Source organism: Carassius gibelio, chromosome A18 (assembly GCF_023724105.1).
Source record: "Carassius gibelio isolate Cgi1373 ecotype wild population from Czech Republic chromosome A18, carGib1.2-hapl.c, whole genome shotgun sequence".
NCBI lineage: Eukaryota > Metazoa > Chordata > Actinopteri > Cypriniformes > Cyprinidae > Carassius > Carassius gibelio.
This window is the reverse complement of record NC_068388.1, coordinates 15,568,606-15,578,962: the sequence shown is the minus strand read 5'-3', so window position 1 is coordinate 15,578,962 and position 10,357 is coordinate 15,568,606.

The following is a 10,357-nucleotide window of genomic DNA, read 5'->3' as shown; positions in this document are numbered from 1 at the left end:
AATGAAATATTAGTGGAATTGGTGAATACTGCACAGTACTTAAAATTTTTAGATTTTTAGCAAATAGCCAATATTCTAACAATATTTTAAAATGTAACATGCTACATGACCATCAAGTGGTCATTTAATTACCTTTAAACAAAAAAGTTTTAATAACACACAGACGGACGGATGGGTTTAGGAAACACCAGAGAGTGAACTTCTCCATGACATTCTAATTTATTGAGATGCACCTTTATGTTTCCCGTTCATAAATGCTTAGTTGACGCTGGCAACAACACCACAGTCGCTCCAGAGTCCATTTATTGTAAGGGGTAAAATGCTATATTTGATATTCATTTTACAAGCTAAAACTGGCCAGCAACTACGTCATTTTTTTTTTTTTTTTCGGATGGGCAATAAAGTTATTCTGTCAAAATCTTGTGATGTGTACCCTAAGCCTATTGTCACAATAGTGCACTCAAACAAAATGTGTATACTAAGTACATACTTACTTGTCGTTATTAGAGAAATGTGTAACTTGTCTCTAAAAATGAAAAGAGGCCTACATACAAATGCTTAATTTACTGCATTTATTGCGTCTTTCCTTTGTAATTGCAACGATTATAAAATCATTGGTCATACGAAAAATTAATTAAACTGTTGTCCAAGGAATAATTCCAGCTTGTCCTCCCAAGAGACCTCTTTTATGTTCCATAAACTCATGAATGGAAAATTACCTTTTGTACAATTTATTTTACTATTGAATCTAATAATTAATGATTCAAACGAGGCAACTTCTATGATGTATGTGGCGTACAAAATGCAACCTCCTTGAGGAAGCAGCCTTCGAAACAGTCTTCAGATTTATTTTACATTTAGAATTACTGAATTAATTTATTAGATTAAAATATAACGTAAACAATATTGATTATAACAAACACAGAACATTTTGGTCAATGCAATAAACCTTGTTCATAATGAAATATTAGTGGAATTGGTGAATACTGCACAGTACTTAAAATTTTTAGATTTTTAGCAAATAGCCAATATTCTAACAATATTTTAAAATGTAACATGCTACATGACCATCAAGTGGTCATTTAATTACCTTTAAACAAAAAAGTTTTAATAACACACAGACGGACGGATGGGTTTAGGAAACACCAGAGAGTGAACTTCTCCATGACATTCTAATTTATTGAGATGCACCTTTATGTTTCCCGTTCATAAATGCTTAGTTGACGCTGGCAACAACACCACAGTCGCTCCAGAGTCCATTTATTGTAAGGGGTAAAATGCTATATTTGATATTCATTTTACAAGCTAAAACTGGCCAGCAACTACGTCATTTTTTTTTTTTTTTTCGGATGGGCAATAAAGTTATTCTGTCAAAATCTTGTGATGTGTACCCTAAGCCTATTGTCACAATAGTGCACTCAAACAAAATGTGTATACTAAGTACATACTTACTTGTCGTTATTAGAGAAATGTGTAACTTGTCTCTAAAAATGAAAAGAGGCCTACATACAAATGCTTAATTTACTGCATTTATTGCGTCTTTCCTTTGTAATTGCAACGATTATAAAATCATTGGTCATACGAAAAATTAATTAAACTGTTGTCCAAGGAATAATTCCAGCTTGTCCTCCCAAGAGACCTCTTTTATGTTCCATAAACTCATGAATGGAAAATTACCTTTTGTACAATTTATTTTACTATTGAATCTAATAATTAATGATTCAAACGAGGCAACTTCTATGATGTATGTGGCGTACAAAATGCAACCTCCTTGAGGAAGCAGCCTTCGAAACAGTCTTCAGATTTATTTTACATTTAGAATTACTGAATTAATTTATTAGATTAAAATATAACGTAAACAATATTGATTATAACAAACACAGAACATTTTGGTCAATGCAATAAACCTTGTTCATAATGAAATATTAGTGGAATTGGTGAATACTGCACAGTACTTAAAATTTTTAGATTTTTAGCAAATAGCCAATATTCTAACAATATTTTAAAATGTAACATGCTACATGACCATCAAGTGGTCATTTAATTACCTTTAAACAAAAAAGTTTTAATAACACACAGACGGACGGATGGGTTTAGGAAACACCAGAGAGTGAACTTCTCCATGACATTCTAATTTATTGAGATGCACCTTTATGTTTCCCGTTCATAAATGCTTAGTTGACGCTGGCAACAACACCACAGTCGCTCCAGAGTCCATTTATTGTAAGGGGTAAAATGCTATATTTGATATTCATTTTACAAGCTAAAACTGGCCAGCAACTACGTCATTTTTTTTTTTTTTTTTTTTTTTCGGATGGGCAATAAAGTTATTCTGTCAAAATCTTGTGATGACCAATAATGTATGGTAAGAGGAAATAATTATCTCAGTGTTAATTATTGGATTCTGATACTGGCCAACCACATTCTCTCATCCGATGAACGATAGTTGTATGAGTGACACCTAAAATGTTACTGATGATTTCCTGGGGTAATCCAAGCTTCAGAACGTTGATTACTCTGTCATTTGCTGCCTCACTGTCCTACAATGCATTATAACAAACACAGAACATTTTGGTCAATGCAATAAACCTTGTTCATAATGAAATATTAGTGGAATTGGTGAATACTGCACAGTACTTAAAATTTTTAGATTTTTAGCAAATAGCCAATATTCTAACAATATTTTAAAATGTAACATGCTACATGACCATCAAGTGGTCATTTAATTACCTTTAAACAAAAAAGTTTTAATAACACACAGACGGACGGATGGGTTTAGGAAACACCAGAGAGTGAACTTCTCCATGACATTCTAATTTATTGAGATGCACCTTTATGTTTCCCGTTCATAAATGCTTAGTTGACGCTGGCAGCAACACCACAGTCGCTCCAGAGTCCATTTATTGTAAGGGGTAAAATGCTATATTTGATATTGATTTTACAAGCTAAAACTGGCCAGCAACTACGTCATTTTTTATTTTTTTTTGGATAGGCAATAAAGTTATTCTGTCAAAATCTTGTGATGTGTTCCCTAAGCCTATTGTCACAATAGTGCACTCAAACAAAATGTGTATACTAAGTACATACTTACTTGTCGTTATTAGAGAAATGTGTAACTTGTCTCTAAAAATGAAAAGAGACCTAAATACAAATGCTTAATTTACTGCATTTATTGCGTCTTTCCTTTGTAATTGCAACGATTATAAAATCATTGGTCATACGAAAAATTAATTAAACTGTTGTCCAAGGAATAATTCCAGCTTGTCCTCCCAAGAGACCTCTTTTATGTTCCATAAACTCATGAATGGAAAATTACCTTTTGTACAATTTATTGTGCTTATCACCCTGCCTGGAGTGTTACTTTTTATGGTATCCTCTGTAGATTGAAGGAGAAATAAGAGCAGCATCAACAGGATCATACAAACAATTTGAGAAGATTTATAAAAGCAAATGTATTACATTTTAAGAACATGAATGAATTCTCCCTCAGCTTTAACTTCTGTACTTTCCGCTGGGCTCAGACCATGTTGTTTGCTCTGAATGAGATCAACAACAGAAATAACATCTTACCTGATACTGAGCTGGGTTACATCATCTATGACTCCTGCTTCATCATTTCCAAAGCCTTAGATGGAACACTCACTTTCCTGACAGGACAGGATGAGGCTGTGCCCAACTACCAAGTACCCCCTCTATCTGCTTTGAAGAGGGATGGAGGCTCTGAACTGTCCATATCCACAGCCAGGATACTTGGCCTCTGCTATTTCCCACAAGTACCTTTCAACTACCACTTGGGGCAATGGCATGATACTCATGGTAACACTTTCTATGAACCCACCATGTTACATCTGCTTTATTTACAGTGTAATGGACTGTATCATATCTTAACATTGTTTATTTAAGATCTGCACAGTATCTTGCTATAGCTTGTGAGTGGTTAGATGTTGAGTGTTATTTGAATGTTTCCTTTGGAGCTAATTTTAATTAACTGATGTGAGCTTAATACTGTTGAGAAGGTTAGAGAGGACCCAAATGTGATTCAACAAAAATAGAGTCTTTAATGTAAACTCAGGAAATCAACAATGTAGAACTCAAATGTTCTTCTGAGAGATGAAGGCAAATAAGCAACCCGCAGAGAGGGCAATTAATCCGCAGGTATCTCAAAGTGGACGGGCAGCGGGCAGACAGTGATGGATGGTTCTCTCTTGACGTCAGGCAATTTGGACAGAATACAAATATGAAGATGATAAACAGAGAACAGGAAGCGTACCAGGCGGGTCTCAACAGGACAAGACAGGACAAGAACGGAGACAAACAGGATAGCAGCCTGCTTCTTGCGAGAAAAACTCAAACGAGAATCAGACTAAGGAAGCAGCAAAAACAGAGAGAGAAATAGAGGAATAATCAGAGGGAAAAGGGCACAGGTGGGAAGAGTGTAAACTAGGTAGTCAGAGAAGATGAAGAACAGCTGGAGAAAGAGAAAGTAACCTATAAAGACCAGCAGATGGAGACAGAGTAAAAAGAAAGAACAGGAACAAGCCATGACAAGACAAGACATAACAAATACTCCAACTGAAAAACAACAACAACAAAAAAACAACTATGTTTTATATGGTACATTTTATTTTGATGGTACCCTTAAACAATCGACTATAAGCAACTTTGCAACTACATGCCAGCTAACTCTCCTTAGAGTAACACACTCACTCACACTCACATTCATAAAATTATTGCTTTAAACTTGATGGTTATACCACATGACTTTTTCGGAGCCATTCATTTTAAACTTTTCTTGACTACATTTCTAAGAACTTGGCACATGTTTTAAACTATGTTTTTTAAAAGACTTTTTATTTTTCATTGACGTGTATTCTTAGGTTTAATTTTTCTACGTCTTTTAATTGCTACTTAATAACATCAGAAAGACAAAATACATCTCTGAGTGTTTAAACTGAGCTGAATTTGTCTTTCCACTCCTCTAGATGATCTACGTGTCCTCCTGCTCAGTTATGAAATAGCATCTGCTGAGCGTCAGTCCATATAGACACTCTGACAGAAGAGTTTTGGGGAATTGTCTTCAATTGTACTATGAGCTATAGGCAGTTATTGACAGGCATGAGGAGATGCACTGGAGAAGAAATGCTAGAGAAGTTAAATAATACTTTCACAGATGTGTCGCATTTAAGGATTACATATAATGTGTTACGGATCCTCTCCTTGAACTGTCACCTTATCGTGGTGGAGAGGTTTGAGTACCCGAATGATCCTGGGAGCTATGTTGTCTAGGGCTATATGCTCCTGGTAGGGTCTCCCAAGGCAAACAGGTCCTTGGTGACGGGCCAGACTAAGAACAGTTCACAAAACCCCTTATGGCAAAATTAAAATCAAGGACCGTGATGTCGCCCGGCATGGCGCAGCCAGGGCCCCACCCTAGAGCCAGGCCCGGGGTTGGGGCTCGTATGCGAGTGCCTGGTGGCCGGGCCTTCCCCCATGGGCCCCCGTGGGGACGCCCTCCTGTGGGCTCACCACCTGCAGGAGGGAGCATAAGGGGCCGGTGCATAGTGGATCGGGCGACAGTCGTAGGCGAGACCCCCGACGACCCGATCTCTGGACACGGAATCTGGCTTTAGGGACGTAGAATGTCACCTCGTTGGTGGGGAAGGAGCCTGAGCTTGTGCGGGAGGTCGAGAGGTACCGACTAGAGATAGTCGGGCTCACCTCAACGCACAGCTTGGGCTGAACACTCGTCCATCACCTGGGCTGAAGTCATTGAGGTAGTTAAATAGCTCCTCGGTGGCAAGGCACCGGGGGTGGATGAGATCCGCCCCGAGTACCTCAAGTCTCTGGATGTTGTGGGGCTGTCTTGGCTGACACGCCTCTGCAACATCGCATGGCGGTTGGGGACAGTACCTCTGGACTGGCAGACCGGGGTGGTGGTCCCTTTTTTCAAGAAGGGGGACCGGAGAGGATGTTCCAACTATAAGGGGATCACACTTCTCAGCCTCCCTGGGAAAGTCTATGTCAGGGTACTGGAGAGGAGATATTCGGCCGATAGTGGAACCTCGGATTCAGGAGGAACAGTGTGGTTTTCGTCCCGGTCATGGAACACTGGACCAGCTCTATACCCTTTCCAGGGTGCTGGAGGGTTCATGGGAGTTTGCCCAACCAGTCCACATGTGTTTTGTGGACTTGGAGAATGCATTCGACTGTGTTCCTCGCGACATCCTGTGGAGGGTGCTCCAGGAGTATGGGGTCGGCGGCTCCCTAGGAATGTTCGGTCCCTGTATGACCGGAGCAAGAGCTTGGTTCGCATTGCCGGCAGTAAGTCAGACCTGTTCTCAGTGCATGTTGGACTCCGGCAGGGCTGCCCTTTGTCACCGGTTTTGTTCATAATTTTTATGGACAGAATTTCTAGGCGCAGCCAAGGGCCGGAGAGTGTCCGGTTTGGGGACCATACGATTTCGTCGCTACTTTTTGCGGATGATGTTGTCGTGTTGGCATCCTCAGACCAGGACCTTCCACGTGCACTGGGACGGTTTGCAGCCGAGTGTGAATCGGCTGGGATGAGAATCAGCACCTCCAAGTCTGAGGCCATGATTCTCAATTGGAAAAGGGTGGATTGCCCTCTTCAGGTTGGTGGAGAGTTCCTGCCTCAAGTGGAGGAGTTCAGGTATCTTGGGGTCTTGTTCACGAGTGAGGGAAGGATGGAACGTGAGATTGACAGACGGATCGGTGCAGTTTCTGCAGTAATGTGGTCGCTGTACCGGTCTGTCGTGGTGAAGAAGGAGCTGAGCTGTAAGGCAAAGCTCTCGATTTACCGTTCAATCTACGTTCCTACTCTCACCTATGGTCATGAGCTGTGGGTCATGACCGAAAGGACAAGATCCCGGATACAGGCGGCCGAAATGAGCTTTCTCCGTCGGGTGGCTGGGCGCTCCCTTAGAGATAGGGTGAGAAGCTCGGTCACTCGGGAGGAGCTCAGAGTAGAGCCGTTGCTCCTCCACATCGAGAGGAGCCAGCTGAGGTGGCTCGGGCATCTATTTCGGATGCCTCCTGGACGCCTTCCTAGGGAGGTGTTCCAGGCACGTCTCACCGGGAGGAGGCCCCGGGGAAGACCTAGGACACGCTGGAGGGACTATGTCTCCCGGCTGGCCTGGGAACGCCTCGGGGTCCCCCCGGAAGAGCTGGAAGAAGTGACTAGGGAGAGGGAAGTCTGGGCATCTCTGCTTAGACTGTTGCCCCCGCGACCCGGCCCCGGATAAGCGGAAGATGATGGATGGATGGATGGATGGATGTTACGGATCACTTGGAGACAGAGGAGTAACAGATGAAGTAGATGTTTATTTAAAGACACAAGCAGAGGAGCAGGTAGTGGGGAGTGGATGAGTGTTGGGATCCGTGCCGGGATGGAGGTGAACACACACACGCACCGTAGGACCTTGGAGGAGTCTTCGGGAACAATCCTTAGAAAGAAGATTAAGGAGGAGTAGTCTTCGGAGAATATCCTTGGAGAGAAGGTAAAGAGGAGTTAGTCCTTATAGTTAGTGCAGATGAATGATCTTGTCGCGAACCGTGACCGGACAATGACTGGGTGCGTGTGTGTGGTTTATGTAGGGCTGTGGTGGATGGCAGGTGATGAGGATCAGGTGGTGATGGCTAGAATTCAGGTGAGGGTGTGCGCCGTGATTGTGTGGAGGTGGAACCTGTGTTTGTAACATAATGTGTATAAGGCTGTATAGGCTGTGGCACACGCCATGCATAACCTAGAGCACTGTTAAGACAGGAGTGGCCGATTTGAGAATGACAAGTGTGCTGAAATTACCAAATTCGAGCCTTGCGGGCGGGGGATGCCAACCCATCTAACGAATATTTGAATACTTGAATACTCTGGTCCAGCCCTAATATATATATATATATATATATATATATATATATATATATATATATATATATATATATATATATATATATATACTATGGGACCATTGAATGCTTGAATCTGATTGCCTGATGAACGTTCTGAGGTGTGCAATTATTTTCAGGGATACGCATGGTGAACCTAGTTCCAAACAGCTCTCCTGATCACATTACAGTTCCATATCACTTCGCATATAGTAAAGCTCTAATAACGGTCATGCAGTTTGCACAAAATTGTGTTGTCAGTGCTTCCTTGATGATTTTATCAGTTAGCCTATATAGTGTAGCAACTTAAAGGCCACACATGACAATTCTCACTAATGAAGAGACAGTGCTGTTAAGAGACGCAAAGATGTAGCTTAATTCACACAATACTCTCTCTCTCTCTCTTTCTCTCTCTCTCTCGCTCTCTTTCTAATAACTTCATTAATAACTACATTAGAATGCTATCAGCGGCTCAAGCCTCCATTACCAGCTTTAAAATTATGTTTTGGAACTAGCAAAAGAGGCATTGGATGAGATGCGGAAGAAATAATCCTACTCACAATAGTGATTTCCAGACAAATCCCTTCAAATATATTTTATCCCTTTCAAATATACTTATACTTATAACTTTTTTCATAATTTTTCATAATCATAGTTTTTATGACCATATTCCACCATCTATGATCTTCTTGCTGCTTTACTTCTAAAACTTGCACTTGAACTCTTTGCATGTGAAATGAGGTACAGTACTTTACTGAAATTTTATTATCAAACTGTGGGTTTGCTGTCAAGTCTGAAATATTTTTTAACTGTCACATCCCAATGTATTCTTCTAAATATCAGAACACTAGAGAGGCTCATTTTTGGAGCTTAGTTTCAATAAATTACACTAAAAAGAGCAGACCAATTGTACCAACTGTAGAGGAGGTGCAACCAAATAGAATTTAAATATCCAACTTATATCCAAATATAATGTAATAAATTTATGAATCCATATTAATATTTACTGTAATACTGTAAATTAAAACAATTATTGTTGTTTCATAAATTTTGTAAAGTAACGTTTTCATTCTACTGCACAGACAAATTATATTTCAAATTGTCAAGGAAAAACATATTTTCGGTACTTTAAACAACAGATACACTATAAAAGAGAGGAAAAAAGAGAAAAAGAAAATGAAAAAGATTCCTTGTGATATGACCCTTTTAAAAGAGCAAAATATGCACTCAGGATAGCTTAGTTGTTGAATTGCATGAAGACTGACTACAAAAGACAAAAGACTTTCAGAGGCAAATTGTAGTCTTAAAAGGATGAACAACAAAGTGATAAATGTAATGCTGAGGTCTGACAGCAGGTGGAAGCATAGAAAGTTCATAAACTGAGGTCTCTTTCCACTGGAGATGACACAATAAATTAAATTTCTATTTGCTATATAAAATAATTATTGCAATAGTTTTGCTAACATACAATTATATATATATATTTAAATATATATGAAATTGTAAAATTATGTAAACTATGCTGTTAATTTATTTGTGAATTTGAAAATGAAAAAAAAAAAAAACTAGATTTGACTGCGTATGTTTTAGGCTGTTTAAAGGTTCACTCACTTCTGAACAGGAATCTACAGAGACCTTGATTGCATTGCATGTAAACAGTATTAATAAGAACGTGTTGCTTTATCTCTTTACTGTATCTTATTCATAAAATAAAAAGTTAAAAGAATGTTTCAAAATGCTGTTTTTATTTTGTTTCAGTTACCAGACACTAAGTGACAGTGTGACTTCTTTAATAATTTGGTGATTAAACCCCCCACAGACTCTTAGCAGATGCTACTGTAAAAAATCATTTTGTATTATTTATTTATTTAATACTTGGTGTTTAAAAAAGGCAGGGAGTGTAAAACAGCCGAGTGCAAATCTCCTAAAGAAAAAAAGACAATGTAAAAGTTTCCTTTTGGTTTGATCTAGGTGCCCTTGGAAAACGATTTCTAGAGCTGGTGATATAATTTTTATGATAACTTACATTAATAAATCATAAACAAACCTTATATAATGCTTAATGGGTCATTAGTTAATATATATTATGTGTGTGCCTGGTAACTGTGGTTGTGGTGTATAGAAAATACTTGAATATGGTCTTGGCAGAAAGGCCAGGTGCCCAGCTCTGGATTAAACACTGAGCAGTGATAAACGCAAACCTGTCAAGGCATGATTTTAATAATTCATCAGGTCTTTGTGAACAGTTCGTTAAAGGGGTGAGATTAATAATGGATGCAGTCCAGTAGGAGGTGTTAGGATGCATCCACTTGCTGCTATCTTGGAGGGTGGGATTCATGTCAAGGGTTGCCCTTAAGTTCACAATGAATGTGTGTGTGTTTTTTTCCCCCTCCATCCTGTCAGATACTAAATACTGTGCATGCGGATGTGTATGTTTATGATACATGTACCCTGA